The 22,972-nt window shown below is 55.4% G+C and overlaps 1 protein-coding gene across 1 annotated transcript in view; it reads left to right on the top strand.

Moving 5' to 3' along the window:
- The first annotated feature begins 1,066 nt into the window (after positions 1 to 1,066).
- Positions 1,067 to 22,972, top strand: part of PTPRS (protein tyrosine phosphatase receptor type S) — a 95,995-nt gene continuing 74,089 nt past the window's right edge. Inside the window, exon 1 of the mRNA XM_037042633.1 lies at positions 1,067 to 1,208. The gene's annotated coding sequence lies outside the window, so the exon portion shown is untranslated. The remainder of the gene's footprint in view (positions 1,209 to 22,972) is intronic.

Here is a 22,972-nt window from a genome sequence, read left to right as displayed (position 1 = left end):
GAGCACTGACACCTCCCGTGGTGACTCTGTATTTTTATTTTATTTTTCCTGTCTCTTCTTATTATCCAGTTCTGAAGCACCAACTACAGGCTAGGCAGGCCCATTATCACAATCCGTCCTTACCCTCCGCATGTGAGCCGGGGCTACCTTGCCCTAGTTCACAGATGGAAAATTGAGAACTAAAGAGGAAAACCCAGTTAGCAGGTGGGAAAACCGAGGCTCAGGGCCCCACACAGCTAGTCAGTTTCTCAGGGGGTTCCTACAGTGCCTTGTCCTGACTCCAGGGCAGCTGGCGATGATAATTAGGTGGTATGTTTGTAACGTGCTTACTCTGCGGAAATGCGCCTTTATCCGATCCCTCATTCATTCACCCCATACACAGGGACTTCAGAGCCCACAGAGTCACACCTAGTGCGACCAGAACAAAACCAGGACGATGGATAGAGAATGGAGCACGAAGTTGCTAGTGACTGGGGTCAGGGAGGGCTTCTCCGAGGAGCTCCTGTTTGAGGAGAAATTTGAAGATCTTGGAGGAAGACTGTTCCAGGCAGAGGAACAGTAGAAGCAAGGCCCTGGATCAGGAGTGAGCAGTCTGTTGGGAATTTAAGGAGCTGGCTTGTCTGGAGCATGGAACTCTGGGGACAGAGTGGTGGATGCGAATGCCGCGAGATGTCTGAATTTTATACGAAGGAGGCACTGCAGAACCTCGACAAGGTTTAGAGCTGGACACGGCAAGCACCTTAGCCTTTGTGCAGAGTGTCCTGGGGCTTACGAGCGAACCGATGGCCGGAGGAGTCCCTAGAGCTAACATCGCTGCCCACGTGTCACACGAAGCTCCGTTCCCCACGTGCTCCCGCGGCTCTTTAAATGCCTGCGACCACGTGGCTCAGTCGTACCGCCTCATTGGCCGGGGGGCGTGGCGGCAGCGCGGCTGCGCAGCGACATACGAAGGCCTGCCCCGCCCCGCGGCCGGCGGCGGCCGCCGCGGCGCTGGCGGAAGGGATGACGTCACCGGCTGGAGGGGGGCGCGCAAGTCGGCGCGAGGGGAGCGGGAGCCGCAGTGAGTGTCCTCGCGCCGCCCGCCCGGCAGCCCGGCCGGCGCGCGCACGCCGCGAGCCGCTGGCGCTCGGGCTCCACTCGGATCCCATGTAACAGCCAGGATGTGAAGCGGAGCAGTGCCGGGGGAGCCCAGCCCAGCCAGCCTCCAGGTAAAGGGGGAACAAAAATTCTGAATTATCATAAAATTGCAGGCACTCCAATCAGGGTCTTGGAGGCAGCGGAGTGGGCAGCGCGCCGGCTTTGTGCCGGGGAAGCCTGCACAGCCATTGTGCTCTGAGGACGCTAGGCTGCAGCCGGCTGCACGCCCAGTCTCTGCGCCTGGCCAGCTGCGTCCGAACAATGACCCCGAGGGCTGGACTAGGCGGGGGGCTACGGGGCCCGGGGCTTCGCCGCGGCTGTGGAGGGGGCTGGGCTGGACTCGCCCGGCGCGCGGCGTTGGAAGCTGCCCAGCGCCGCCGGCTGCACCACCCGGGGCTGCGGGCGGGGCGAAGGCGCGCTGGGGGGACGTGCGAGTGTGCGGAGGGGGTCCTGGCCCCGGCTGCGCCGGCCAGGGACCCCAGGCGGGTTCTGGAGGCAGGGGGCGCTGTTCTGGGGTTGGGGGTACGCGGGCGCTCTGGAGTGGAGACCAGCCCGGGACCAGTGGCTCCAGGTGGGAGCTAGAGAAGACCGGCAGGTGCGCCCAGGTTGGCTGCTTTGCCCGCCGCCTCCGTCTCCAGTCTCCGTCCCCTGGGACCCCTGACTCAACGCTGTTTCCCTCGAGCGTTTTCTTGTCCTCTCTGGCTTGAAAGGGGAGCGCCCCTCCATCACCCTGGCCTTGCCCCACCCTTCTGCGGCCCTGGCGTCCCCTACCAGCCCCCCGGGCGAGGCGAGTCTTAGCCCCCAATCCCAGGGACTGTGGCGGGCGGACGAACGCGCGTCCGGCATCCGACCTCCACTGGGCGCAGGGGGTCCCGGGAGAAGGGAAGCCGCCCCTAGATCCGCCAGCCCCGCGGGTTCTGCAAGCCCCTGGAGCCCCCTGGGGGGGCTGGGAGGGGAGGGTCGGTGACGTCATCCCGGGGGCGGAGTCGTTGAACGAGGTTGAAGGGGGCGTGCGGGGGTGGGGGTTACCCTGAGGGGAGGCTCCCTCAGTTAGAGTGCTCGAGCCCTGGCGCAAGGGTTTAGGCTAGGCTGCGGCCAAGTTCACTGCTCCTTATGGAAATCTTTCAAATTTAGGAACCTTCCTTAGCACTCCCCCTACAAATTCAGGACACTTACCCCCACGAAATCCCTCTAAACCGGGGAACTCCTCTTAGCCGTTTTCTCTCCAAAATTCTCAAATCAGGGAACACCCCGCAAACTGGATTTTTTTCAGCCACACCCCCCCAATCTGGAACCTCCTCCTAAGCGACCCTTTTCCGATTTCACATCCTCCTCTAGTAGCTCCGTAAATATGCAGCTTTTGAGACCCCTTTCTCTGCAACCTTTCTTCAAATTTAGTCACCCCTTAGGAGCTCATCCCCCCAAATTAGCAAACCTCCCCAGCGCCTCCATCTGGGGGGCTCCTCCCCTCCCTCTCGTGGGCTCAGCTGGGATTCCCCTGCCTCCCCCCATCTCCATTAGGGGGAGTCCCTACTCTGAGCACGGGGCCCTTCTGCCGCTGGTCAAATCCCTGAAAAACCAGCCCGGGCAACGCCGCTAGTGAAGCAGGTGGCTGAGGTGTCCAGACTGGGCGTTGGGACTCTTAAGAAACGGGACAAAGCATGAGGGTTCTGGAGGGTCTCCACCATAGGGACCCACCCGCTGTCGGCCCCCAGTGGCCTCCATCCAGACTTTGGTCGATGGGGTTCTGGCCTTCTCTTGATATCCCCTGTCGTCATTGTCCCTGGGGTGCAGGGAGCGAGGGCCCCTCTTTGTTTGGGGTGCCCTGCTTTCCTCTTGGAGCCGCCAGCCGCCTTCGACGAGAGGAAATCAGCCCTCCCTGCTACTCCTGTGATACCAGCTGCCGCCGCCGGAGCCTTTATTAATGCCTGAAGAACCCAGTTGATTCTGCCATTTGCATAGCTTCCCTCCCCCTCCCAGGGTCTCTTTCTTTTGTACACCCCTTCCCCTGCCTATCTTGCCTGCCTTCTGTCCTTCAGCTTTCTTCTTCCTCTGCCAGCTGATACTTTGGCTGAGGAAGGGAGGCAGTTGGGGCTAGGGACGGCTGCTTCCTGTGCCCCCAAATTCCGGAGCCCACCACCTTGGGCCTGTCTCTGGCTGCATATCCCTACCCCCCACGTTGCCCTGCACTGGGCATCTTTTACTGCTTGTGCTGCCCGCTGTCTGTCCAGCTCTCCATTCTTCCTCTCCAGAAAGCTTTGTTCTGCCCCATCCCCAGGGCCCTTGGGGGGGGCACCTTCACCATGACAGTGCACTTCTTCCTGGGCCCAGCTCCCCCCAGCCCCTTGGGGGCTGCCACCCGCCATACTCTGTCACACTGAGAGTTGGTATAATTGGGCTCAGGCAAGTAAAACGTCGCGGGAGACCTGGCCTGCCCGGTGAGCTCATGCATTTTCTATTCTTGCCAGCTGGGCTACCTGGGCCGGTGACATCGGCCCCCCAGGGGTGATGAGGGGCCCGTACTGTTGAGTCTGTGGACTTTGGTAGTCTGGCCCACTCCCTTCAGGAGATGGGGGATGGGTTGTTCTGGCATGGCCTTGAGGTGTGACATTGGAGGGCATTCCTGGGGGCGGGGTGGGCTGGGCTCCCCCTGGAACCCTCTTTCCCTAAGGTTCCTTATAGGCCCCTGCGCTGGGCATGTGGTGGGCGAGGGCTGGGCATGTGGTGGGCGAGGAGCGAGGGTCACCAAAAGCCAGTGCCTGCCTGCTGCACGTTACACAAAAATCACCCTCCATTGGCCACGCTTCTGGTCTTTCCCCTCAGAGCCGTTCTTTTATCCCTGCTTCCCAGGGGTTCCGTGCACCTCCACTTGCCTGTAAGGGCCCAGGTGCGAGGATCAGGTGGAAGGGGAGCAGCCCCTTGGGTTTTATCAGGGAGTCGTGGTGGCGTCTGGGCAGGTGGTTCTGGAGCCGTCACTCTCCACCCGGTTTTCCTGTATTTGGGTCGAACAGAGCGAGGGACTCTGCCTGGCATTTCCCGGACTTGGGCCCAGTCAAGGAGACAGATCCACCTTTGCTGGGCAAATGGATGTCCAGGGATGACTCAGTTTCCCCTCCTGTCTTGTGGGTCCGCGTTGCGCAGCATTGCACAGGTGTTGGGGTGCGGTGCGGACTTCCAGCTGCTCCCAGCATCCAGGCGCCAGGAGACCTGTGGCTCTGCTGGTTATTCCGGCGGCCGCACGGCCTGAACACGACCAGCGAGTGAGGTGGCTGGGGAGGGACAGGCAGGGATGATGTGGCTCTGAGGCACTGAGTGGCTGGGCGCCCTCTACCCTGCAGTCACCTGCGAGCTGTCACTTTAGTACCTACAGCGGCTGTGTGTGTGGGAATATAGGGATATCATGGAGAGAGTTCAGGGTGGGGAGGAAAACCCTAAAAATAAAAACGGATATTTATAAACCCAGCAGGTTTGGGGAATAATTGACGAAGCTTAATGTTTTCAGCTGAGAGCAATTTCCCTCCCTGACTGCATTAGGCTCCATTTGTGGAGTTATTTGGAGCCAGCTGAAGGTTCTTGAAGAGTGTGGGTCTTGGCGGGCGCCTTGCAAGCTGGGGCTGTTTTTGTGAGGGTCGAGTGCTTCTGGAGGGAGGTTGGGTGGGGGAGGCTAGGCAGGGGCACCGAAACACCAGAGTCTCGGGCATGGACTGTTCATCCAGGGCAGCCTCCTGGCACACCTGCCGTGGTGGGCATCCCCTTTGCCATGTGCTCTCACAGAGCAGGTGGCAGCCGTCCTTGCTCTGTCCTTCTGTGCAACAAAAGATATCGGGGGGGGGGGGTGTTTGGAGAGACCCCCGCCCACCAGGCAGGGAGGCTCAGCCTCCAGTGGTGGGGACAGGATGAAGACATAACTGCCATGCCCGTATGGGATCCACGTGTCAGGCTGACAAAAACCCGCCATGGGTGCGTGGATGAAGTCACATCACTGCCTGTATTAGGGAGAACTAGGGTTCAAGGGCTTTTCAGATTTGTCTTATTCCCACCTGGTCTGGGACCAGAAAGCTGCTTGGCTTGTAGGCTGGGGAAGATGGGTGCTGAACAGGAGTCGAGGTTCCGGTGCTCCCGTTACAAGGCAGACAGACAGCCCAGAGACAGGCAGGTCTGGCTGTGAGAGGCACAGGAAGTAGTGACACCTGGATCTCTGAGCCCCGCGGTTCAATTTGTCACCTCCTCTGCTTTTTAGAAGCTCAAGGGTACTGAGTATAATGTGTGGGTTTATTTTTTTCTTTTTCCTTTTTTTTTAAGGGGGAAAAAAGACACTCAAAAAAAAAGAAAAAAATCCTGGCGTACCATTTCTGTCTCGTCTCTGGCTGATATTTCTGAAGTGGCAGTGGGGGGCAGGGTGCACAGGGAATATGAAAAAAATCAATTGGCTTACACTCCTGCAAAGGCGAAAATTAGTGAGCGGGTGGGAGTGACTCACGGGAAGGGCCTGGACTTCTCCCTGCTTTATTTTTGTCTCCTTTTCCCCATCCTCCGAGGAGCTGCTGGTCCTGGGCCCCCTCCGCCTCCCCCTGGCCTGGCCAGGCTGGACCTGGGGGTTGGTACATTTCCACATGGTTTTGGAATCCCTTCTTTTCTGTTCTGAAATCAAGGCACCCCTAAAGTCCTGCCAATGCCAGAGAGATCCCAGACATGAAAAGCCTCCCAATTTTTTGTTCTGCATCCCTGTTGGTTCCTTTCTCGGTCCTATGGGTCCCACTGTGGTGGGGGGTGTGGAGCCTGGGTTTCTGGGTTCTGGTGACCCCTCCCCCGAAAATGCCTCCCTGGACCTGAATTGAAAGTGTCATTTTCTTTCCGAGGGACAGATTTTGTTCAGAACTCCCTGGGTGGTTCCTGTGACTTTTGAGGGTTTTTTTTTTTTTTTAAATCTTTGCTGTTAGCTCCTTATAGGAAGGCCAGGGGTCCCCTGCCTTCCTGCTGGGGGAACTGAAAATCCCTGTCTTTCTCCCACTGCTCGCCTTCCTCTCTCCCTCTCTGAGGAGCCTCCCCTCTGCCCTGTTTCACTTGCACAATGAAGTTCTGCCTCTGACTCGTGGCCGGAGGCCTGGCTGCCAGCACCTGCCCGACCTGGACTGTGCACCCTTGGGCTGGTGAGTTGACCGCTGTGTTGCTTCATCTCCCAGGTCAGGGCGGTCGCAGCCTGCTGCCTGTCAAGCTGGGGCACGAGAGGCTGTGCCTCTGGTGCTGGGTCCAGCATCGCAGCGCGGCCCGGAGGCGTGGGACCCGGGATGGGGGCGGCGAGGCGGAGAGGGGCTGGGAAGATGCCGTATTGTCGAGCTGTCGTGTGGGTAATTGAGTGTTGGTGGAAATGTAGGGGTTCTGGGAAAGTAAGGCCGACACGTCTGTGTGTGTATAATTTAATGCCGTTTATAATTAACCTTGTGATCAGCAAATGAGGGGATGTCGGGGGGATAATAATAGCTGCTCCAACTTATTTGGAGTTGGCGCCCCATGCCAGACCCTCTACTGAGTAAGCACGTAAGGCATGCCCTCGCGCCTTTAACCTTCACATGCCCTGTGAGCTCAGCTGTGGTATCCAGAGTCTCCTTTCTCAGAGAGGGAAACTGAGGCACAGGGAGGGTCTTCATGGGCCCAGGGTGCTCGGATGCCAGAACCCAAAGTCTTAATTGATGCAGAGTTGGGTGCTCTGCTCCATAGACACAGAAGTCGTTTTGATGGCATTTCACCTGCTGGGGGCGCCTCCGAGTCACTGTGGAGGCTCTGGGGCTCCCAGCTGCTTTCCTCAGAGGGTGACAGAAGAGCATGGATCCTGCACTGCAGCTGCGTGGGTTTGAATCTCAGCTCGGCCACTCTTCTCTGTGACCTGAGGCAAGTCGCTCAACTTCTCTGTGCTTCTTCCGTTGTCACATCTGTCGGATGGAGAGCAATGGTACCCAGCTCGCACGGTTGTTGGGGGGTTTAAGTGAGTTAATATGTGGAAAGTTGTGCATTGTTCCTTGGTGGGACCTGCCTGACAGGGGCTCCCCAGCAGCCCCCATCCCTCCATGGGGTCCAGCGTGGAAGACATGTTGTGGTGACTCAGCCACCGCAAACTGGGGCGTTCCTCGTCACTGGCTGCCTAATCAAGGCCGCCCCACTTCTGCAGCAGGGCCGAGCCAGGCGCCTGGCAGGATCCGAGCCATGGGAGGCCCGGGGAGGCTGCCTCGGAAGGCTCTGGGTGATCCTGGAACCCAGGCGGTGGCCCCCCCACTGCCAGGATCCGTGGTAGCTTTGAGCGAGTGCCCAGGGGGAGGTCAGGGAGGCCCCATGGCTGTGAGGTCTATGTTCCGACTGAGGGTGCTCAGGAGAGAGTCAGTTTACAAGCTCATTGTGCCGGCATCCATCCGTCCATACATTAGCCGATTCATTCCTTCAGGCAGTCGGTGTTTGCAGAGTAGCAGCTGCCAGAGAACTTGAGAGCCAGACTCTGGGTTCCGATTCCAGGTCTGTGTTGCTCACCGGCTATGGGACCTCGGGCTAGTTATGTAGCTGTCCCGTGCCTCAGTTTCCTCATCTGTAAAATGGGTGTTTTGGCATTGTGTCAGGTCACGATAGGATTATTGCCTAAGCCTGGCTGAGAGAAAGTGCTTTGTAAGTACTTTCTCTTTCTTTTAAAAAATAATACCAAATAAAAGTGAAATTCTGGGGATATAGCAGTGAACAAGGGAAGCTGGGTCCTTGGACCCTGCAGTGTGTTGGCGGAGATAGTACATAAATAAGACAGAAAAAAAATTGACTACAGTAGGGTCCTGAGACTGAAAACCCAGTGGCCCCGAGTGCATCCCCTGGCCACCACTTTGTCTGTGGTGGGGGGACAAGGCGGACCTTTGTGAGACTGCCCCTGAGCTGAGATCTGAAGGAAGACAGAGGAACAGGTGCTGGGGACAGCAAGTACAAAGCCAGGAGGCCCCTGCAGCCTTGTGGCTGCGGGTGAGGGAAGCAGAGCCGAGAGGTGGAAGGCCCCACTGCAGAGTGGGCTGGGTCCCCTCACACCAGTCTGGAGGCATAAACTGAGGCAGAAAGATGTGGCAGGACCATCACTCTCAAACCCCAGTGCCCACTAGGTCCTGGCAGTGGTGCCCCCCTCGGCTTCCTGGGCACCCCAACGGCTCCACAGCCAGATCTGCCAGGTGTTCTGAGAAAAACCAGAAATCTACATTTCCTATGAAATTGCCCTATTTTACATCTTTGGATCTTTCTTTTTCTTAAAACACCTCCATTTGCCGGCCATGTTACCTTGAATCACCTCACTTGCCATTGCTCAGCCTGTTTCCTGGGCTGGAGAATGGATTTAGGGTTCGAAGTCACCTCGACGGGTTCTTTAGTGGCACCAGCCCAATAACTCATGGGAGGACCGAGAAAGGCCTGGGCCAATATCCGCGCTCAATAAATGTTGGCTCTGATTATATTAATATTGGTCATAATGATAAACTTGACTTAAATTAAATGCTGTGCAGAAAAAGCCGCTGGTCCCGCGGGGCAGGGCTGTGAATTATCTTCTGGCTGCAGGACCTGTTCCTCGCACTCTTGTCTTTTCTGGAATGTACCTTTTTGCTCTTGAGGCTCGGGTGTAGGGGTCGGCAGAGTCTTTTGTAGAATTTGTTGCAGTGGTTTGCAACCAGGGGCGATTTTGCTCCCTGGGGGACACATGGCAATGTCTGGGAACATCTGGGGTGCCCCTGGCATTCAGTGGGTGGGGGCCAGGGATGCCGCTCAACACCCCACAGTGCCTGGGATGGCCCCCCACAGGGAATGGCCCAATCCCAGTGTTAGCAGCGCTGATGAACAGACCCCAATTCATGCTCAGGACCCGTGGTGGCCGGATTTGCACTTGTGTGTGGATGTCCACCCCCCACAGCCCGAGGGCTCCTGTTGGACTTGAACGCTGAGATTACTGATGGGTTTTTCCCTGTGCACCTGTCCCGGCCCGCTGCCCAGTCAGTTATCAGAAGTGGGTAATCGCCCCTGATGTGTGGATTCTGGAAGTCGGGGACAGCCGGGGTTTCTGGTGAAGGTGCTGGATCGGGAAAGGGAGGGGCTGTTACATCCAGGTTTGTTTTTGCCTCTCTTGTCCCACCTGGCCCTGGGACCCTAGACTCTGTCCCCACTGGGGAAGGGCTTTTGGAAGCCTGAGCTCTCAGATTTTGAATTCTGACCCCCATCTTTCCCAGCTGGGTGAGGTAACCCGTTATTCCCTTCCCCCAGCCTTGGTTTTCCCATCTGTGAGATGGGAACAGAGCTTGCCTGCTGTATCATTGGGGATTAAATGGTGTCACGATGACATGGTGCCAGGCATGCTGGGTGCACACACAGGGGCTGAATGACTGTGTCCTCTCACCGCCACCCGTCCCTCCATGAAAAATAAGGGGGATGAGGATGGAGCCCCATACCTACCATTTCCCAGCAACTACAGTGGAGGGGAGGTGACCTGTCGTGGAGCCGCACTGCCTGCCTGGCCCTGGGCTCCAGCTTTGTATGCATTTTCTCTTTCTTCTGAGAACAGCCCTGAGAGGTGGCAGCTGTTGTCCCACTTGCAGATGGGGAGGCCGAGGCACTGGTGGGGACAAGGAACTGGAATGGGTGGAGCCTTTCGTCAGGGCTGCCCCACCCCCGGCCAGACGGAGGTGTCATTTCTGTGCTTGTGGAGGTTCGAAGGGGTCTGCACTTGGGTTAATGCTCTGCTGTTATTTTCTTGAAATTCTTAATTTCTGATTACCCTGCAGTTTGAGTTTGCGCTGGGCCCCACCGTTACGCAGCGGTTATGGAGCTGGGAGGCTGCTTCCCACACAGCGGTTGTGAGCAGAGCGGAGCGGGGGCTGCTGCTGTTGGCCAGGTCTGCTCCCAGATCTGTTTTTGCCTCTCACAAGCTGGTGGCTTTGGGGAAGTCGCTTTGCTTCTCTGAACGGCACACTCAAACTCCTCGCTTGGCAGCAAAGTCCTTGCCAGCCTCCCTGTCCTCTCCCCCTGCCTCTCTCCCTCTTGCTCATTCTGCAGCCACCAGTGTCCCACACTAATTGTCCCAGTTAGGTAGGCCCTAACTCACTGGATGGGAAAGCCCTGCCTCAGCAGCTCAGACACCCCTGCCCAGCTTACTCTGCCTTGGCAAGGAGGCTAGGAGACCCAGTCCCAACTGCAGGTGCTGCTGTGTGACTTGGGCTACTCACTCGCCACCTCTGAGCCGCTGCGTGTCTGAGATGTCTGGCACAGAAGCAGTGATGAGTGACCATTGAAAGCCAGGGGTTTTGAGGATGGGGGCCAGGGAACCCTGAAACAGTCCGTGACATTTCCTGTCTCTTGGGAGAAGCCCAAAGGAGTTGGGACCCCAAAAGTGCATAGTCGCTGGGCCAGGTAATTTTAAGACACAATTACTCTGATGTTCATTTGGTATACTTTGTGTCCAGCCAGATCATTGGAGAAGACACTGAAGAGGCCCCCTAGAACAGGCTAGGCTTTCTTTGGGGGGTCAAATTTGACATTTGAAGAACCCACATTGGAGTCTCAGGTTGGCCTCATGCACAGTGTGACCTTGGGCAAGTGGATCCACCTTCTAGGGCCTCAGTCTGCCCGTCTGTAAAAGGGGTATGGGATTGTCTCTTTGGTGGCTTGAAATATCCACACACAGCATGCCTAGAAGTGTGGCCATAAACGTCATGTGGTACAGCGTGATGACTAACGCCCTGTGGGAGTGAATTGGGGGGCCTGTGTACAGGGCTTTGGGGGTAGGGTTTGGGGGTGCCGAGGAGCAGATGGGCCAAGTCTGGTTTCTCTCAAGGATGTGGAGTCATGCCTGAGCCTCCCGCTGCAGTGCCAAGAGCGGGCTGGCGGGAGCCAGTGCCAGGGAGCCAGTGCCAAGCCCTGGGCAGATGAAACTGCAGGCCAGGCTGACGCCGTGATTGACGCTGGCAGGAGGCCGTCCCCGGAACTACCTGGACTGTGGTGGAGAAACCAAGTCACACCAGTGTGGCCTTGGCAGGTATTGGGGAGGGTCTGTTCTGAGATCACCCTGCCAGCTCTATTGCGGCCTCTGGACTCCCTGTGCAGTGCTCTGCTGGACACCACCCAAATTTTAGGCATTCACTGTGACATGTGCTTTTGCCCTGGCTGCTTGGTCCTCCTAATGACTGAGTAGGGTTTTTTTTTTAATTTTTTAAAAATATTTTATTTATTTATTTTTAGAGGGGAAGAGAAAGAGAGAAATATCAATGTATGGTTTCCTCTTGTGAGTCTCCTGCTGGGAACTGGCCTGCAACCCAGGCATGTGCCCCGACTGGGAATCGAACCGCAATCGTGTGGTTCACAGGCCCTTGCTCAGTCCACTGAGCTACACCAGCCAGGGCAGAGTAAGTTTTTTTTTTTTAAATCCATTCATTCTCTTTTAAAACTTAAAAGAGAAAACGTTTTACTCTTGTGAATGAGAACCTGGTAGATCTTTGACATAAGCAGGGGAACCTTACAAAAAAGGGATGGGAGAAGGGAAAAAACCATTTAATCATTTGGCTTTTGCCACAGGCTTAGAGCAGAGGCCGAGGGCCACTGGGACATTAAAGCCAAGTTAGACCCCCTGCTGACTTCGACCTGCAGAAGGCAAGGAAGCACCCAGGGCAGGAATGGCCCCCTTTCAGTTCAGTCATTGTGACTGAATGTGGCTGGAACCGTTTGGGGGTTTCCCAGCCTTTGGGGAGGCCAGGTCCCCTCCTGACTTCCCACTGCGTGGCTTGGACTTTCTTGTTTGCGTCTGAGTATTCCTTCTTAACAGCCTGGGGAGAAGGTTATTTCTCCCTGAATTCAATTAATGAGCCTATTAAAAACTATTTATTTTCCCTGACAGTTGTTTACTGAGGAGAAGGAGATGAATTGGTCAGGCGTCCTCACCAGGCTGGCAGGAGGGAGGGTGGGGGATGCTTGGTGCCGGGGGCCCTGGTGCCAGGGGAGCATAGACTAGGGGTGCAGTCCTGCTGTCTGGAGGCCCCCCAGACGCAGAGCCTGAGCTTGGGCTGCCGGCACTGTTTCTGACCTTGTAGTTTGGGGGAGGCGGGCCCTGGGATGCATGGAAACCACCCTGGCACGGAGGCAGGGAGCTGGCTCCAGTGACGTCTATCTCCACTTCTCAGGCCAAAGTGTCCCAGACTCACCGGTTTGGAACCTAAGACCTGACCCCACTGGGCCATGTGTTTGTGGTGGGGTGTCTCAGTGATCCTTCTCTTCTACACAGCAGTCGAATCCTATGACTTATCTGGGCACAAGGCTACCTGGTGGGAAAAAACCCCCCACATTTTCCGATGTACTTTGCATGTCTGTGCTCTATGATTCAATTCTGACTGGTGGGATAAATAAGCAAGACTTTCTGAAAATGCCTTCGAGGGAGGTGGCGCATGCTCCTTCCTACGACTGCCAGCTGGAATATGGAAGGGATGGTAGGCACTCAGGCAGCCATTTTATACTATGAGGTAAGAATCATGGATAAGAATGGGGAAATCAAAGAGATGGAAGGAGATGGGCCCCAATCATTGTGAGGTGGACACAATAGCCCTGAAAGGCCAACCTAGGTGATTACTTGATATGAAGAGAGAAATTATGCCTCTTGTGCGAGTTTTTTGCACCCACAGCCCCACTTGATCCTAACAGCAGTATTGTACAGGCTTTAGGAAATGGTGCTTTTCTTGTCTCCTTCAGGTCTCTGCTCATCTTTTAAGATTTTATTTATTTATACTTAGAGAGAGGGGAAGGGAGGGAGAAAGAGAAGGAGGGAAACATCGATTTGTGTGAAATACATCGATCAGTTGCCTCCCGTGTGTCCTCAGCTGGGGACCTCGCCTGCAACCCAGGCATGTGCCCTGACTGGGAATCGAACCGGCGACCTTTTGGTTCTCAGGCTGGCACTCAATCCACTGAGCCACACCAGCCAGGGCACTGCTTATTTTTAAATGAAGCTTCCTCCGACCTTCTTAAGATTTGCAAAATGTGCCTCTCTCCCCAGCTACTCATCTGCCCTTTCCTGCTCTGCTTTTACTCAGAGCCCTTGTCACCTTCGCTGTGTTGTGTGTATCTTACTCATCATCTGCCTCCTGCTCTGGCTGGGAGTTCCTGGGGGGCCATTGTTGCCCATCTTCTCTGCTATGTCCACAGCAGCTCCTGCGGAGAACAGCTCGAGCTCGTTCACAGGGGGAGAAACGAGGCTGGGGGCCGTCCACCGGGCTGGAGGCAGTGCCTGCACTTGCACCGAGCAGGTGGCTCCCACCTTCTCCCTTTTCACCCTGCCCCCAACCAGTCGGCCAGCCCAGGCCAGCTCCAGATCCTTGCTCCCGCCCCCACGTTCTCACCTTGGCCTCCAGAAATAGCCCCTTTAAAATAGCCGTGTCCCTGTGAGCCTTCCGGGGCCTCTGCCCGCCCACGGACGTGACGCCTTGCTGACGGGCCAGTCTCCTTACTGCTGTGGGGTTTTTGAAAATATAGTTGGTGTTAGGTGGTTTTCTCACCCCTCTTTTATGCCTGAAGAAGCCCAGTCACCCAGAGGACTGCTTTCCCATCCCCGACACTTGTCATTTAGGTTTTGCTCTGTGTGTCCCTGTGGCCATTCCATGGAGGCACAGCTGTGGGGGGGTGCCTCTATGCAGAGCTGAGAGCTCCTGCTGTAGGTGGGCTCGTGCCAGCTCAGGCCCACATTCCCAAGACTGGCCGGGAAGCCCTGAGTGTGAGTCCCGGCAGGCTGTTAGGCTTCAGGCACACGCAGACCATCTCTGAGCCTCAGTGTACCTATCTGTGAACTGGGGACATCTCAGGACTTAAGCAAATGGCTTAAGTTCTCTGAGCCTCAGTACACAGCTAATACTCTGTAGAAGTTACAGGCATTTTCTTATGTTTTATTCTTGTCACTTATTGAGACTGTGTAAATTAGTGGTTAAGAACTGGACCCCTGCCCTGGCTGGTGTGGCTCAGTGGATTGAGTATCATCCTGCGAATCAAAGGGTCTCTGGTTTGATTCCCAGTCAGGGCACAGGCCTGGGTTGCAGGTCCGGTCCCCAGTAGGGGGTGCATGAGAGGCAGCCACACATTGATATTTCCCTCTTTCTCTGTCCTTTCCACTCCTTAAAAATAAATAATATCTTTAAAAAGAAGAAGGAGAAGAACTGGACCCTGGGGCTGGGTGGCCTGGATTCAAGTTCCGGCTCTGTTCCTTCCTTGCTGTGATTTCACCTCCTAGCCTCAGGTCCCTGTCTGTAAAGTGGGGGTATTGATGACCCCTGCCTGCCAGGGTCCTCAGGAGGATCCAGTGGGTTACTAAGGGTGAACCCCTGAGAGCAGCCCTGGGCTCAGAGTGAGGGTGCAATGGTGCCTGTGAATGGCACATTTATCTGATTACTATTCGTTGGGTTCTTCTGTGGGCTGGCTCTTCTGGGGACAGGGATGGAGTCGGTGAGATGGACGCTTCTCCAGTCCACCTGCTCGTTCCACTTCAAGGTCCTGGATCAACCGCAGGGCTCTCTCTCTGCAGGGCAGGGATTAAACTGGCCGGAGGGACATGCCCAGCCCAGTCACCATGCAGGGGCCCCTGCTTCCTGTGTTTGCTCAGCAGGTGTTGGGCTGCAGGGTGGCTCAGACCGGGGCTGAAGGCTCAGAAACGGGGACAGGAAGGGCCCCAACTGGAGGAGGCGTGGACGCTTCCGATGCTAGCAGGCCCAGTGGCTGGTTCCGCTACAGCCACTGCCTCCCCCCACACCTGTGCCTTCGGTTGTCCAGGGAGTTTCTTGGATACCTACTGTGTGCTGGGCTCCCTGCTGGGACCTGCTGGGAAGGAAGTGCTTGCCTTTATGGGGCTCATGTTCTGATCACAGAGAGACAATGAGCAGAATAAAATGTGTCATGTTAGATGGTGATAAGAGAAAGGAAGAAAGGGATTTGGGAGTGGAGAGATGAGGGCTGTCATTTTAAATGGGATGTAGAGACCGCTTGGTTGAGGAGGTGACAGTTTGAGTAAAGGCCAGATGGAGGTGAGGGACGGAAGCAAGTGGATATGTGGGGGAAGAATGTGTTGGGCAGAGGGTATGGCCTCTGAAAGGGCCCTGGGCAGGACTGTGGCTGGCATGTTGGAAGAGCAGTGAGGAGGCCCATGTGGCTGCAGGAGAGTGAGTGAGCAGGGGAAGGGAAAGGTTGTGCAGGGCCTTGTGGGCTGTGGGGAAGGACTTGGGCTTTCCCCCCTTGGGAGGTAGGAGTCCTGAGGGCTATGATCAGAGGAGGTATGGGTCCAGACTCAGGTGCTCACAGGTGCCCTCTGGTGGCTGCTGGGGGAGCACAGCCGATGGTGGGGGGTGGTAAAGATGGGGTGGGAGGGTGGGGGGACCTGGCAGGGAGGTGACAGAGGGGATGGCGCTGGTCCCTGTAGGTGATGATGAAACTGAATCAGGTGGAGACAGGAGAGGGGAGAAGTCAGATTTGGGATAGAATTTGCAGGCAGAATTCTTGTGTACTTTTTGTGGGTTTCGCCTTCACATTAGCTGTGAGGGAGAGACTCTTACATCCATTTAACAGATAAGAACACTGAGGCCCAGAGAGGCTGAGTCACCTGACAAGTGCTGCACAGCTCGATGTGGCATGGTGGCGGGGTAGCCAGCCAAGCTGACCTGCTGCTGGGTCTGACTAGGGGACAGCTTGCTCCCCAGGCACCGAGCAGCCATCGCTTCTTCCTAATTTGTAGATCAACCACATGCATTTGGAGGCTGTGTGGGGTTAGTTTTCTTAGTTCAGAGGTAGGTCAGGAGCCACGTTGTAGGGCTGTAAGCTGCGTGGACCAGTGCAGAGCTGGTGGTTCTCTTAGACCTCAGTTCCAGTCTGCCCTCACCTCTTGCTGAGCTGTGTGACTTGTGGCCAGTGCCTGACCTCTCTGAACTCTCATTTTCGGTGACATCTGTTTGCTCATCCACTAATATTTTTTTGAATGCTTGCTATGCACCAGGCAGTTTTAGTCAGAGTGGCTACTCCTGCCTTGGTCAGTGCAGCCTCCAGCATCGGGAGACAAACCACGGTGCTCAGGCCACCTGAGTGTCAGCCAGAACCCCAGGCGTCGTCGGTACCTTCTGTGGAGACCTTCAGGGGGTGTCGGCAGCTCGGAGGGAAAGCCTGGGGCAGCCGCTCCGGGGAGATGCCAGGATCTGGGCCCTGGCAGCTCGGGGTCGGTGCTGTGTGCGGACCCCACACTGGCAAGTCTGGGCTGGAAAGCAGCTCAGTAGAGTTGGGCTTGGGACACAGGAGTTTTGGGAAAACTTGAACCTTAAATTTTACTTACATTTTCCATTTCGTACCCAGTTCAGGAGAGAAATGTGATCAGAATCTCTCTTCAAAGAGGTTTATAAAACTCAGTAGCTATCAAGTGATAATTCTCTGTAATAAAGAAGTCATGTCCAGTTTAATTGGCAACATTTTTTTTTTCTCTTGTTGGTACGTAAAATAATAATACACCCTAAACTTAATGAAGTATGGAAATTGCCAGACCGGGAACTAGGATGGAGGAAGGGAAGGAAACATGGGAGGGGAGGTCAGGAAAGGCTTCCTGGAGGGGGTGGCAGCTGATTGGAGATGTAGAGGTTGAGTAGGAGTTAACTGAGTGGTGGGGAGAGAAGGGTGTTCGAGGCAGAGGGAACAGTGTGGGCAGGCCTCCCTTTGTGTACAGAGTCACAGTGGGCCCTCCAGGTGGAGTGGTGGTTCAATCTCGCATCTCATGCTGCTCTCAGTCCCAGATCAGGATGCTGCTGCCCATGTGGTTGTTGCTCTCTGCCGACTCTGTTTTGGAAGACCTGAGACCTGGAGGTTTGGGTCTGTCTGAAGCCCTTCAACACGTTGACCGTTGAGCAGGTTCACACCCTCTGTCCCCTGCCCGACTAGTAATGAGGCTTCAGCCTCAGACACACAGTGGGCCAGCAGCCAGAAAGGAAAAGAAACCCAAATCAAACTTCAGTATAAAAGCAGATGAGCTGATTGGTTCTGTAACAGAGAAGGCGGGTGCTGGCACATACCGGCTTCAGGCATAGCTCGATCCAGGGGTGCAAACAAGGAGCCTTTAACAGGTGAAGAAAAGCAGACCCAGATTGTTTAAAACACTTGCCTGAGTCCACAGAACTAGGAGGGGGTTAAGCCAAAATTCAGACTCAGGGTGGCTGTGAATGTAAAGTCTGTGGCTTGGAAGGTTGTCCCAGGCCAGGGAGTAACAATTCCATTTCATAGATGGGGAAACTGAGATTCATAGATGAGAATTGATTTGCTGAAGGTCACCCAGTAAGCAAGGAACAGAGCCTAGAACTGAACTCATTGAACCTGTGTTCTTGGACTTCTCACCATACAACTCTCTGTAAACACAGGTTAAATGTGGGTCCGTCCAGCTGAAGCAAAGAAGGAAAATGGGTTTGCTGGGGGCTACATTGCCCTTCTCCCTCCCCGACCCAAGAAGTGCCCCTTCGTGCCTCCTTCTGTCTGCCACCCACCCCAGATGGTTATGACATTCCCCTTGCTCTTGATGAACACATCACAGGTGACAGGTCGGGGAGGTCCCTGCTGACCCTGGCTCTCAGCCAGCCATGGGCCCCTGGCCAGGCCTGCCCATCTCTGTCACAGGAGGAACTGAGACTGGCAGCCATTGTTATCCTCCGAGCCAGCCGCCTTGCTCCCTGAGGCCCCGTTCCCTGTGTGTGCGTGTTGCCTGCTCAAGCCCTTCTCCTCCTCCCAGCAAGCACTCAACTGACTGCCCACCAACACTCTCTGTCTCCACATGTAGCTGTGCGCCCTGCCTCAGTTCCCTTTGCCCTTGGACATCTCCATGACATTTATTGGGCACCTACTGTGTTCCAGGCATGGGGCTTGGCTGCTGGCAGGCTTTGCCACCACATAATCTGCTCTGCCACATCTGAACTGTGTGATCTTGAGCAAGTGTCCTGCCTTCTCTGAGACACTGATTTCCTCGTTCGTAAAAGGGAGAGAATTAGGTGAGATGTTACGTGTAAAGCAATTGGAACAGTGCCTAGCCCGTAATACATGGTCTTCAAATATTAGCCATTATTCTCCTTATTGCTACTATTACTTTAGCATCAGTTAATAGAGCTCTGTTGTTCTGCTCTTCCCTTTTCCGCATGTCCTGCGCCCACATCAGCATTCACTGGACTCCGCCTGGTCACCTACCAAGAGTGTTTACTATCCTCACTCCGGTCACCAGTGAGCCAGTGCAGGCCTGCCTGCGACAGCTTTGTGGGACAGGCGTGTTTCTCTTCTTTGGCTGCTCTCGGCTGCTCCCACTGAGCCAGTTGCGGCAGCGAGCGCCGCTGCCCACCCATTCCCCCAGGGGACGGTTCAGCTCTAAAGTTTTCTGTTGAACCCGGAGATAAGCTTCTGAGAGTTGAGGCAACAGTCACAGTGCCTTTTCTGGGCCCAGGACCCTGCTGGGGGTCTAGATTCCCCAGTGGGTATTGACTGAGCACCTCCTATGTGCTGGGCCCTGGAACAGCACTGCAGAAGACAGGAAAGCCCTGTCCTCATGGAGTACAGCAGGGAGAAGGACAACACACAAATAAATAAACCAAACATTTATCAAGGGCCTACTGGATGCCATGCCTTTAAGAAAAATGAAGGCAGGGAGAGGGGTGGGTGATAAAGGGGGGGCTATTTTGCCTACCGAATTAGGGCAGGCCTCTCTGAGGAGGTGGCATTTCAGTAAAGACTAGCAGGAGGTGAGGAAGTGAACTGTGTGGAGTTCTGGAGGAAAGGTGTTCCTGGCAGGGGGAACAGTCCATGCGAGGGCTCTGAGGCTAGACCGTGCCTGGGTCATTGGAAGAACAGCGAGGAAGTCCAGGCAGCTGGAAGAGAGTGAATGAGGGGAGAGAGGGTGGAGCAGGTGGTACACGGCCCTGTGGGCTTCAGGGAGAACTTGGGCTTTTAGCTTGAGCGGGGTGGGAACCCTGGATGGCTGTGGGCAGAGAAGGGATGGGACTTGGCCTGGTGCACTCAGGTGTATTTTTGCCACTGCAAGGAGGACAGACTGTGGAGCCACGGGCAGGAGCAGGGGGACCAGGGTGGAGCCGACTACACTAGTCCAGGTGGGAGATGGTGGGGGCTGAACCAGATGGAGGCATAGGAGGGGGAATAAGTGGATGGGTTCTGGAAGGACTTTTCACGAAAGCCAGTGGGATTGGTCAAGCGGTTGGGTGAGGGTGGGAGTGAAAGGAGCCAAGGATGAGCCCTGCATCTCTGACCTGAGCGCCTACAAGGATGAGAGGGGCAGGCGTGCGGCCCTGTATGTTCTAGAACAGCCACCAGTTTCCAGAAGCCAGGAGGGGCTGGTTCTCCCTGGAGGCTTGGTGTGGGCTTCCTGGAAGTGGTGGGTATGATCTGGGGCCCAGGTCCCTGTGCTGCAAAAAAGCTAGTGCCCTCGGCAAGGCACATTCTTTCCTCAGCCTTAGGTTGAAAGCACTCTGAATAGCGCGCAGCTACACCTTTGGGGCAGGTTGGGGCTTGGGTTGGGGCTTTGCCAGCTTTAAGCTCTACTGGGGCTCTACTGGGGCTCTACTGGGGCAGAAATTCAGATTCATGGAGGCCACCAGTTTGGGATGCAAGAGGGGCCTGGTTTGCAGACAAGGAGGCTGAAGCCCGGAGAAGCCAAGGCCCTTGCCCCAGGCCACACAGCATGTGGCCGGGTTTAGACCCCCCTCAGGGGCCTGTGCTCCCTGTCCTCCCCTCCTGGCTCCTCTTTCTTCTTTTCTGCGTGTCTTCCACCCCCGGGCTCGCCAGCTTCGGTTCTTGGTGGTTTCCAGGCTTCCCTTTGGCTCCAGTTCACACTCGCCTCCCCTCTCCTCCCGCTCCGGGCCCGGGGCTGCTGCCAGGTAGGCTCAAGGGACTTGGTGAGCACCCTCTCCCTTGCACCCAGGGTTCCCTCTGCCCCTGCCCAACCCCCAGCCCCACTATTGATGGAAGAGGAATGGGAGGGAGCGAAATTATATACACACGAACATATAAAAATTAGTTTAGGATCTGGGCCAAGAACCACTTGTGCTTGGCCGGGCATTGTGGGTAATTCATCGCTGATTACCATAAAAGCCAGAGCCTGGCTGACAGGCTGCTGTGGGGCTTTTGTTTAAGATTCTGATGAATATATAATTTCTCTCCAGGTCTGGAGCCTGAGGGTCCCGCCACCCCTGCAGCAGCAAGACCCCAGCCCCCCCTGCCCATTTCCCCACCGCTGAGCGCTGCCCCCCGCCCCCCGCCCCGGAGGATGTACCTGGAGGCATCCTGCCCAAGGGACGGGCTGTTCCGGCTTGCCCCGGGGGCCAGGCTGGCCATGTGTCCCTTGGCGGCATGGCCTTGGGGAAGCTTGGCTTGACATTCCATGCCCACGGCCAGCCTTGTCATGCAGCCCCATCCTCAGGCCCAGTGCCCTCAGTCCTCATGTGCATTTATTAGGCTTCAAGTGTTTACCAGACCCAGCATGGATGCAGGGGACTGTGTGGCGATTGAGGTGGACGGGGTTCCTGCTCTCTGTTCTTTAAGAGACTGTGGTTGATGGATGAGTGGACGGGCTTTTATCTATATTGAAAGATTCCCAGGAGATGCAGATTAAAACAGCAAGATAACCATTTTTTCCCCATCCCCTTGGCACAGCGGTCTGGAGCTGGTAACATCCGGCACGGCAGCAGTGGGTCCGGGCTCTCTGGGTGCCACGGGCAGGAGAATAAAGACGCGTTGCCACTTTGCATTCTCTTATTTGTGATGTATGTTTCTGGCCAGATCGTGCACACGTGTGGGGCCCCTTTAAGGGTGCGCAGAAGCACGCATAGTGGAGAGCCTCCGCTGCCCCCCAGATGCTCAGCCCTCCCCCCTCCTTCCCAGAAGCAGAGATCAGTAGGCTTTTTCTGCAAAGGGCCAGATAGTAAATCTTTTTGGCTTTGAGGGCTGGGGGGTCCTGCTTGTACTACTTATTCAACCCTGCTCTTATGGCAAGAAGGCAGCCAGAGACAACAGGGGATGAATAGGTGTGGCCATGTGCCATAAAGCTTTATTTACACAAATAGTTGGTGGGCCAGATTTGGCCTGTGGGTTTTAGCTTGCCGCCCCTGTTTTGCATCAGTCCAGTAGAATTTTCATGCATTGATAGAAATGTCCTCTACCTGTCCTTTCTAGTAAAGTAGGCACTAACCAAACATCCTCTTACGCATTCGAAATGTGGCCAGTGCAACTGAGGACTTGAATTTTAAGTTGTATTCTACTTCATCCCATTTATTTTATTATTATTTTTTAAGATTTTATTTATTTTTAGGGAGAGGGGAATGGAAGGAAAAAGAGAGGGAGAGAAACATCAATTGGTTGCCTCCCACACGCCCCCAACTGGGGACCTGGCTGGCAACCCAGGCATGTGCCCCAACTGGGAATCGAACTGGCAACCCTTTGGTTCGCAGGCCTGCACACAATCCACTGAGCTACACCAGCCAGGGCTACTTCATTCCATTTAAATGTAAACAGCCACGCGTGGCCAATGGGTGCCATTTTGGCCAGCGCAGGTATGTGAGGCTGTTCTGTGAACATTCAGAGGTGGGCAGAGTTCCACTCCTTCATTTAAGCAAATGGTAGCATCCTTTACGCACTGTTCTGTCCCTGGGTGAGGGTATTTTTTCCTTGTTTAAAAATGCAGGATCTCAAAAGTAACTTCACGATTGTACATCTAGCTTCCCCATTCCTTTTCACACCTGTGGTACTAATCTCATGATACCAAGAGATACTAATTTTTTGTGGCATTATCTGGTCCATTGTACCGTCATGTTCTGAACCGATCCACCATTGATAGGCACTTGTGTTATTTCAAGCCTTGCTCTGACAACTTTCTACATGTGTCATTTCAGGGAATGTGTCTGTCAGATAAGTTTCTGGAGGTGCTGTTTGCAGCTCATGTGAAGCCACAAAGGGAATGTGAAGGCAGCCGTCCGCCTCTCAGCACTGAGCCAGACGGATGCTTCCCCGAGGGCCTGGGAGGCATGGGTGCGGAGGTCCACCGTGGGCGAGCACCTTGGGGATCGCAGTGAATAGTCCAGCCTTGTCACCGGGGGCTGGGAGGCAGGTGAAAAGAGGGATCCCACACACAGGAATGTGTGTACAGTGTCATGTGGAAAAAATGCAAGTCGGGAAACGACACAAACAGGATGATACAATTTCCGCTTTAAAGTCCATCTGCGTTCGAGTGTTACCCTTGGTCTGTGAGTGCGTGGGAAAGCTCCGCCGAGCTTGGCACAGGCCGACAACAGGGCACTCCGAGGGCGAGAGGACCCTCCCTTCCACAGTGTGCACGTCTGCCATGTGCCAGCTGCTTGCTGTTCCAGGCCTGAGGAATCTAAAAGGACAAGTCCCTGTCCTCTTGCAGCTTGAAGTTTAGTTGGGGAGGTGGAGAATAAACGAAGCACAGAAGAAAAACCACGTCCAATGTCAGGGCAGGACGTCACTCTAAGAAAAAGAACTCAGCCAAGGGGAAGGGGGAGAACCAGAGTGGAAGGTGGAATTTTAAGTAGGGGATGCGGGAGGCCTCCTGGCAAGGGTAGGTGACCTGCGAAGGGTTTCTGGGGGCAGTGGCGCTGGCGGAGGGAGGGACAGCGCAGAGGCCTGGGGCTGAGTCCCTCAGGGCAGTTGCTGAGCCCAAGCCACCATCCTTGCCCGTGCCTGTCCTGTGCTTCCTTATGGCTCCCAACGCCAGGGGCCGCTGCTAGAGAATAGTTGATAATAATGATGATAAAACACTATGTCTGGGAGACCCGTGGTC

Source organism: Sturnira hondurensis, unplaced genomic scaffold (genome assembly GCF_014824575.4).
Source record: "Sturnira hondurensis isolate 20B ecotype Veracruz unplaced genomic scaffold, ASM1482457v3 Scaffold0003693, whole genome shotgun sequence".
Classification (NCBI taxonomy): domain Eukaryota; kingdom Metazoa; phylum Chordata; class Mammalia; order Chiroptera; family Phyllostomidae; genus Sturnira; species Sturnira hondurensis.
The sequence above is the reverse complement of the archived record's forward strand: the minus strand, read 5'-3'. Positions and strand labels throughout refer to the sequence as shown.